The 10,265-nt window shown below is 35.5% G+C and overlaps 1 pseudogene; it reads right to left on the bottom strand.

Annotated features, from left to right (window-relative positions):
• Window positions 1–1,057: 1,057 nt before the first annotated feature.
• LOC149192486 (CSC1-like protein ERD4) overlaps window positions 1,058–10,265 on the bottom strand; it is a 58,995-nt pseudogene continuing 49,787 nt past the window's right edge.

The raw sequence follows: 10,265 nt of genomic DNA, 5'->3' as shown, positions 1-10,265 counted from the left end.
GATTTTGCTGAGAAGGTGGTGCCAGCTCTTACCAATTCTGTTTGCTTAGCTCAACCAAAAGAGGAAGATAGCGAGCTGACTCTACCCAGGAAAATACTGAATGCTTGCAACGTTAAGGAGCAAATGCAGAAATAGTTAGATATTAGATTTAATTTTTAGAAATAGTTTGTTTTATTTTTGCTTAGAAAAAGGGCGGTCATTTAAACCGTATCCTAAATCTGTGTAATTAAGTTATTTAGTTAGTAGTATTTAAACCCTTCTCATGCATTTAGAGAAGGGTCTAGAAATTTATCAAAAACTTGTCCTTAGAAGATGCACTTTTGCACCCTTAGAGGAGGTTTTGGTGAATGAATGGAACAGGATTTGTTGATGTTTGCATTTGATATCTGCTACTGATGTTGTACTTCTGTACTCTTAGTGGATGTTAGAGAAAAGAGAGATAAATCATTGTCGCCTGAAGCTCATGAGTAGGACTAGTCATAAATGGTACTTTAATCTCTTGACCATTGGTGCTTATGTGTTAAATTGATATACAGTTTTTAATTGTTTATGTATTATTGCATGAATTCCTGAGTTATCATTTGGCACTTTTGTACGGTGATAGCTATTTATTTATGCTTAATTTATGAATAGCTCATTATGCGATATGTTTTTCGCAACTGTTTCGCCTAACTTTTTACGTGAAGTGGTTCATCCTTATTGATTTCTTTTCTCATAATAGCTGAATGATCTTTATTGCCAGTTGTTATTTGAAATATTTTTAGATCGCATAATAGAAGAATTACATCCTCGGTTAGTATAGAATTAGATGTTGCTGCTTATTAGATTACAATAGCATAGCATTAGATTCCAATTAGAATTATAATATCTTAATTAGGAACTGTTAAACCAGGAACATCAAATTCTACATACACACACACTCATAGATTGGGAAACTGGTCTCATATCCCCAGTCAGACCCGCTATACCAAACGGATAAGGAGCTACCAACCAAGGTCTGGACCGGGTGGGTATCCCCCTTGTTGTAGACCCGATTTTCGGGGCTTCAACAGGTTGGTCAAGCAACAAATGTATTAATAGAGGTCTTCCTTAAGGAAATGGTTGAATGAGCATCCTCAAATTGCTTAACATCATCAACATTTTCCTCCACAAATACACAGGGAGGGGTAAAAGCCTCCACAAATGAGGACAAGCATGGAACTTCCTCGACATCGTTGCAAGGCACCTCCATGGAAGTGATAAAGAATGAGGTGTAAAATAATTTATTACAAACATAGCTAAATACCAAAGTTACAAGTGGATGTGGAAGGAGCAAGGGCGAATAATAGAATTTCTTGATTTAGAAGTACCCAATCATTATAATCTGGGAGCTGAACGAAGCTGACAAACTCCTAGTGTCCATATCAGGCCACATATGCCCATTTATCTCATAAGACTCCACATACACATGAAGTTCCTGCACTCACCAAATAAAAAAGGTCATCTGCATAAACAACACATCAAACTTTCTATTTATTTACCTTGCAACAATGGATATATGAGCCTCAACCAATTCCTTATCTTCTCTTATTATAACAATTCTGGTTAAAATGGAATTTCAGGAAACCAATTTCCATTTGTTAAAAAAAAAGAAAGTTGTGAGACAGAGAGAGAGTCACCCAATTCCGAAGCACAAACCATCCCACAATGAAGTACACAAAGTAAAGAGCAAGGATCATGGATCAATAACAGAATAACATAGAGAAATGGTGATAATCAACATGTCATTTGGAACTCTTGTAACATAGCCAAAATCACCAGGAGCGCAATCCTCTTCCACCTCTTCTTCAGTATTACAAAGAAACTTCCTCTTGATATGGTATATCACTAGTGACAGCAAGCGATAAAGTTCAATCCCATAGCCTACAAAAAACTTGTTAAAAGGACTATTAACATATGAAAGAAATTATACATAAAGACCTAAAGAAAAAAACCTATCTCCTTCATAGAAAACCAATAACGAATTCTTTCAGAGATTGAAAACTAGAAAATGGATTCATTAAATTGGAAGGGAAGGGAAACCCATCTTACTTGAGCGTGGAAAAACTAATGAAGAAGGTAGCATTGGGAGGAAGAGAATTTCCAAGCAACATAATGATTGATTTAGGTTGCTTTTCAATCACCTTGAGGGACTCAAACAAGGTGCCACCTAATGTAACTCCCAGGAAAACGTTGAACATAATAAAGTAAAAATACTTTCCAGAGGAAGCTCTCATTGCATGGCTTTCTGAACGAATCCATTCAGCCTTGGAGAGAATCATGATAATTGTGGCCAAGAAAGCCATAAAGACAAGCAGAGCATGTTGAGGCATGTAAGGTTCAACGATGATTTTACATGCCTTTTTATCCACAACCTATTTCAGAAAAGGAAGAAGTTTGACGAGGCTCAGGAGTAACCATTACAGTCCATTTATCAATGAATTGTGAATTCACAACCTGAGATGTAGTTGCTGCAGCAGGCTTACTGTTGAAAATTATAAAGCTTTCTGAGGTAAAGAATATGAGAAGGTTTTAAGGTTCTCATCTCTAGTGGATGGAAAATTTGTTAGAACCATTTACTTTGAGAGTTTAGAATTCTATCATATCTTAAGAGCTTGGAACAATTAGATGAATCATATAGAAAATGAGGCTTCCAAACACATTATGGCAATGCTAAAAGGGGTTGGGGTTTGACTGCAATCAAGTGGCTAGGCTAATATAAGAATTGTAGTTATAGCTGGACTTGATATCTTTCTTCTTAGGGTCTTTCAAGAAGATTACCAGATCAACCTCCATCTAAATCCTACTAATTTTGCCACAAATATATTGACAACGAAAGGACAAAAGCAACTCCATCTCAATCCTATCAATTATAATAGGAATATATTTAAAATCAACATAGATCAAGTTGTAGATTCAACCAATCATTTAACTCAAAAATACTTTTAAAGTGAACAATCATCATGAAGTATACACAGTGAATATATATTTATCGTTTATTACCATCCCATGCCCATACAATGTCTTTGAGGCCAACATTTAGATCCTAAATGTAGAACTTATTGTATTCCAGTGAATCCCCTCCGATCTTCTCAAGCTCTACCAACAAGGGAAAGGGCGTGACTTCAAAAATTTCGATGTCAATAAATAAATCCCTCTTCCGCCACTGCTCCGACCCCTACAACTTCACCTTAGAGTTTCCCCTTTTCGTCAATCCAACTGAAGAGCTTGTTGCCCTCCACATACTTCATGATGAAGTAAATCTTGGACTTGCTCGCCATGACTTCATAGAGCTGAACAATGTTGGGGTGTTGAACCAGTCTCATAATCGAGTTTTCCTATTTAATTTTCTCAATCATGCCGACCTTGAGGATATTTTCTTTATCCATGACATTAATGGTGATGCTCTCACCACTCTTTAGGTTCTTGGCATAGTAGACCTTGGTGAACATCCCTTGCCCCAGTAGGTGCCCTAATTCGTACCTCCCCATCAAAATATTGGGCTTCATCTCCATGGTTTGTGCTAACAAGAACATAGCCAAAAAAATAACAAAATTTGAGTGCCTTTTAGCTGCGCTTCAACCCTCCTCTATTTGTTGTTCCTACGAAGTTTTTGAACCGAATCCTTCATCTTCAATGTGCACTCCATTCCCGGAGTACAAAGTGCTTCTATTGATTCTTTGCCTCTACTCTTTGCATGGGATTTGTGCTAGAGCTAGGCGATCCATGACCTGCACGATTTTCGAGCTCATCTTACAACATTCTTTGTATATTCCTAATATTTTTGTGAATATATACACAATAGAGAGAATCCATAATTGACAATGCGCGATAGTGTCCAAAGCACCTAAAATTATGACCTCGCGATTTGTGTGTGGATTGAGAGATTAAGGGTTTGCTTCGACTATCCAAATGCGGTGATTGTTGCCCTGTTTGGCGAGAAAATGAAGCTTGAAGATGACATCTTTGCCTATCCCTAGAATCAAATACCGGTCTACATTGAATTCATAACTACCTTCTCCCAATCGATCGATTGAGCATTTTTCAATCGTCTAACATATAATCTTACTACGCACAATGATGAAAAGTGGTCAAGAGGGGAGTTGATTTCAAAGGGAATGCCTTACAACGTAAAAATACATGCGACTAAAAGAAAGTAATGGTATATTGTTAATATTGTCATTTAAATTGAGCAAACTTTGGAAAAATAAATATTACAATTTTTATAATTTTAGAGCATTGAAAAATAAAATTTTACATGTGTAGACTAGTTTTTATTATTAAACTTTTTTTTATGTAAAACTATTTTTGTTTTTACTCTTTTGTTTTTTATTTAGTTTTTTGTTTGTATATAATATCTATTTAATAATTTAAAGTTAGTTAATAATGATATAAAACTTCCTTTACTTCACATTTATTTATCACTATCATAATCTTAAAATGGAGTCATCATAATTGAGAAAGTGATAAAAATGTGCACAATAATATCATGACATACTAAAAGTAATAATGTAAAAAGAACAAGACTAATAGTTGGAATGAAACATAGTATCTGTCTCTACTGCTATATAATTGATTAAGGTTTTTCAGAGTGTGGAAGAGCCACAAAGAAATCTTCCTTCACACTTTGACACCTTGCGCAATGACATATCACCTAAAGAAACACCCAACACAACACATAAGACAATGAACTTTCACTTAACAAAAGCATTCATGCGGCTATTTATCCAACTAACAAATGTAACTATTATTGTGGCCAAACACAAGAACGTTATCCATATCATTTCTATGCATTAACAACTAAAACAACTCACCATGTAGTGGTAGAATCGAGGATTACCAGTTAACATTAGTGTTAATCATTACAAATAGAGCACTAATTGTACTTTAACTAAATATGATATCACGAAATCTTTGTAGTGACAAAATCTGACATGCAAACTATTAAGAAAATTGTATTTAGAACATTACAAGCATGCAAGGTAGCCATATATGGGAAAAATATATCAAGACGGAAATGTTTGCAAAGACATAGGAACCTATAGTGGCTTATGTTGACTACAATGTAGACAACTCCACACTCAACAATAAAAATTTAATTAAGGCTTATCCATACTATTAATATGTGTTCAACAAAGCAGCCTCTAATCAAGCAATCACTCTAGTGCTTAATACCATTTACTCTCACACATTACATAATGATTACTAGTTGTAAACATATCAATAAAATCATATGTATCAATATTAAAGTAGTTTCGGCGTTTTTTTGGGAATCAACGCGTAATCAACACATCGCTCAAGTCAAAAACATGCACAAGTCTTCATAGTCAGCATTTTTCATAACAAATCGAAATGATGTGTGGATCGCCTTCGCACACTTCATCCACACATTGCATCATTTATTGATAACATTTTGGTGAAATGTTACATAGACTCAATCATCCTCCCTCTGTGTACTTCATTCTCACATCACCTCATATGATGGACATGGTTTAAAAAAATGTTACATAGATTCAATCAAACTTCCATGACATAGATCAACATATATATAAAAAATTAATAAAGACTCAATTTTATGATTAACAGAACCTTCATTACCAATTATTAGCTAGTATTAAAAAAATTTAATTCATGCGTAATACTACGACTAACAAATTCTCTCTTTTTAGTAAACAGAAGCATTTATTCCCTGAATCGATAAAAAAATTAGAAACCATTCCAATGCTTAATAACATTTACTCTAGTGTATTGTGTAATGATTATTGCATGTTAACAAAACAAGAAAATTGTATTTATTGATATCATAGAATAGTTTTTTTAGCATTTATTCAGTGGATTGACGCGTAACCATGACATCGTTCGAGTGCTTAATAGTATTTAATAGTCGTAAACAAATGAAGAAGGTCTAAATGGCTTTTTAACCAGTATCCACTCTGGAAAATGGGATGGATGTGTGGAAAAGAGATATGTGTGGTAGAACTTGTGTTCCCCTCATTTAAATAGCTTTGCATACATTACCCCTCTACATATATCAACTTCCCCTTGGTAAAAATTCTATATATTTAAAAACTTAATTAAGGCTTAATCTTATGATTAATATATATCTTTTTAGAAATTATGATTAACATAGATTATGTGAATAAAATCTTATTGATTTTTTCTACTCGTTCTTTTTTCTTGGTTTTTATTTGTTCATCCTACAATTTTCCCATAAGACATAAGGAAGACACAACGCAATCATGAATAAAATGATGTTATGGCATCTTACTTGTATTAATTAATTTTCTAAAATTTAATGGTTATATTCATTTTAAATAAATATTGACTGCAGAGGTGTGGAGGGAGAGCAATGAAAGCTTCCTACACACCTCCACACTCCACAAAGAACTTACTTCATTTGAGTGTGTTGGGTCCCTATAATACTAGTGATTACCCCATTACTATTGTAGTTATACCCCTTATTTATATTGTTATGCCCCCATTGCCCCCATATTGTTATTAATGTGCCCATAGAATCCCTCTATTGTTATTTTTGTGGCTTTATATTATTATTGTTAGGTCGGCTGGATTATATTGTGACTCCTTAGACTCCTATATATAGAAAGGAGGTTTTGTCATTTGAAACATCCAAGAATTGTTCATTTATGTAATGTAAAGGAGGTTTCCCCCTCGAAGAGGCTGAATTATAAGGCGTTGATCTATCTTTTCTATCTTTTCTTGAGCTGGTTTCATAACATTTGGTATCAGAGCTTTGGATTCTAGGGTTTCGCTGCTCCAAACAGGTCATCGTAGAATTTTCGCTATAATTTTTTTTCTGTCACGTTTCAGAAGTTGTAAACAAAACCCATTTGAGAAGAAATCGCGCTGAACCTTGGGTCTGAATTTCAGAGCTTTTCGCACGATATTTTCGGAGATATGATCTGAGGAAGTTGGTCTTTTTGCAGACTCCTGAATTACACTCAAAACAGGTGACCTGGGGAAAATCATCATAAATTTCTTTCTGAGCATCGGATTGAAATTTCGTAAGAAGGTATAGAAAGAGGACGGACTGTAGTTTTTTTATATATATTTTTTAGAGTAAAAGGTTGAAACAGTGACACGTGGCACTTCATACAAGTTCGCTCTATTGAAATAGTCTATAATCCGGTCACTGCGGGAGATTTTGCATAACTCTTCCTTGAAGAATCCAATTTGGATCAGACTAGTGGCATTGGAAAGAGGACATAGAGGGCTACTATAGGTCACAATTTCATAACTGGATGATTCGAAATTACAGAGATACATCAGATTCAATATCAGGCTTCTACGAAGTAAAAAACGTTGTGTAGTTTTTTTTTTAATTTTTGCATAAGCTTGGTTTGAAGGATTTCAAAGGGCATAGTAAAGCATTATTATCGATAACTGATGCCCCAAGGAAAGAAAATGCAAACACCTAGTAAGGAACCTGAAAGCTCTAGCAGGATTCATGAAGAAGAGGAAGAAATGCTACATGATATATCAAAATTACAAGAACAAGTGCAACAAATGTCACGCTCACAAAAGCTAACGGATGCTAAGATAAATGGCGTGGAATCTAAGATAAAGGGCATGGAAGCTAAGATGGATGATCAGAAGGCAGATTTGAGGACAGATTTGAAGACAGACATGGCAGATTTGAAGACAGATTTGACAGATTTTCTACAAGAAATACTTACTAATGGTGAAAAAGTTGTAAAGGAAACTCATGATGTGAACAAAAGAAATGTTAATCATGATTCCATAGACTCTAATGTTGGATCGAAGACCCACCATATTCCAAAAATCGATATGAGGAAGTTTGATGGCAAGGATCCCGCCACATGGATATTACAGATGGAGCAGTTCTTCGATCTCAATAATGTGCAAAACACACAAAAGGTACGTATGGCAACTTTATATTTGGAACCAAATCAGTTTGTATGGTATCAATGGCTTTGCTCTTGTAAACAATTTATCACTTGGGCAATTTTTACGGAAGAATTGATAGCACATTATGAGGATACAAAAAGCAACACTTTTTTTAGCCAATTGATAAGTCTCAAACAAAAGGGTTCAATAATGGAGCACATTGAGGAGTTCCAAAAATTGAACATAAGGGTAAAAGATATTCTAGAGGAGCATAGGATTGATGTGTTCATAGGGTCTTTAAAGGATAATATCCAACATGATGTTCGACTTTGGGAACCTGATTCATTAGAGAAGGCATTCGGGTTAGCAAGAAAAATGGAAAGCAAAATTATGGCAACCAGGAAGCATACCACTCACAACTATAAAGATGGAAGTGCAGTTGCCCCTAGTCTTCCACAACCTATAAGGTTGACACCACAACAATTGGAAGAAAAAAGAGCAAAAGGGCTTTGTTATAGTTGTGATAGCAAATACACTAAAGGTCATAAGTGTGCTGAGAAGAAATTATTCTACATAGATTGTGAAGAGGAAGAAGAAAAGGAGCAAGAAAGGTCAAAAGAACAGGATATGCTCCAGGAACAAAGCCTAGATGAAGAACAAATAAATCCGACCATATCTTGTAATGCATTGGCGGGAATTACCACTCCTCAAACCATCAAGATAGAAGGACAAATCAAGAAGAAAAAGGTAATAGTGTTGATTGATTCAGGAAGCACCCACAATTTTATTCATTGTAGGGTAGCAAAAGAATTGAATTGCTTCCTATATCCAGAACTAGAGTGTCAAGTGATGATTGCAAATGGAGGAACAATAAATTGCTCTGGAAAGTGCCATAATATCAAGCTATCCATGGGAGAATATGTATTGACTAGCCAAATGCTTTCCATTCCAATGGGAGGTGCTGATGTTGTACTAGGAGTCCAATGGCTACAATCCTTGGGTACAATAGCTTTTAATTTTCAAGAACTTTTCATCAAATTTTCTACGGAAGGAAAGGAAGTTGAATTAAGGGGTATTGCAGGGAAACCAAGAAAGATAATCAGCTCTAATGGTATGACAAAGCTTCTAAAAAAGGAGCAAAGGGGTGTAATTGCACAATTATGTTCGCTAGATGTTTCCACATTAGAATCATCTATTTCTCCAGATCTCCAAAAAGTCCTGGACAATCATTCCAAGGTATTTGAGACTCCCAAAGGTCTCCCACCTATGCGTGATCATGATCATGCTATTCATCTGATTCCAGGAAGTGTTCCTCCAAACATCAGGCCGTACAGATATCCCTATGTCCAAAAAAGTGAAATTGAACGTATGGTTGCAGAAATGCTAGAGGCTGGTATAATTCAACTGAGTCAAAGTTCTTTCTCTGCTCCAGTAGTATTGGTGCACAAGAAGGATGGATCATGGCGCATGTGTCCGGATTATAGGGAGCTCAACAAGCTCACTATTAAAGATAAGTTCCCCATTCCTGTCATTGATGAATTACTGGATGAATTGCATGGATCAATTTACTTCACCAAGTTGGATCTTCGTTCAGGATATCATCAAATCAGAATGAAGATTGAAGACATTCCAAAAACGGCATTTAGAACTCATGAGGGTCATTATGAATTTTTGGTCATGCCTTTTGCCTTACCAATGCACCTTCAACATTTCAAGGTTTGATGAATTCAATTTTCAAACCATTCCTTAGAAAATTTGTGTTAGTATTTTTTGATGATATACTTATCTACAACAAGTCTTGGAAGGATCATGTTGAACATGTTGACATGGTGCTACAACTATTGGAGGAGAAACAATTATATGCAAAAAGATCCAAATGTTTTTTTGGAGTCCAGGAGGTGGAATATTTGGGTCATATTGTATCTCATGAAGGAGTTAAGGTAGACCCTAGCAAAATTAAAGCCATTAAGGAATGGAAAATCCCCACATCCATAAAGCATTTGCGAGGATTTCTTGGGTTGACAGGGTATTATCGCAAGTTTGTTAAGAATTATGGGAGAATAGCAGCACCTCTAACGACATTATTGAAGAAAGATGCATTTTCATGGACTCCGAAAGCAACAAAGGCCTTTGAACATCTTAAAGAGGCAATGTGCCAAGCACCAGTCTTAGCTACACCGGACTTCACAAAAACCTTTATTGTGGAATGTGATGCTTCAGGAAATGGAATTGGTGCTGTTCTAATGCAAGATGAAAGACCCATTGCTTTTGAAAGTCGTCCAATCAAGGGAAAGTTTTTAAGAAAAGCTATTTATGAGAAGGAAATGTTGGCAATACTCCATGCACTTAAGAAATGGCAACCCTACCTAATGGGAAGACAC

Source organism: Pinus tabuliformis, chromosome 2_2, assembly GCF_031772625.1.
Source record: "Pinus tabuliformis cultivar Carrire ecotype Pingquan chromosome 2_2, CPIR1, whole genome shotgun sequence".
Taxonomy (NCBI): domain Eukaryota; kingdom Viridiplantae; phylum Streptophyta; class Pinopsida; order Pinales; family Pinaceae; genus Pinus; species Pinus tabuliformis.
The sequence above is the reverse complement of the archived record's forward strand: the minus strand, read 5'-3'. Positions and strand labels throughout refer to the sequence as shown.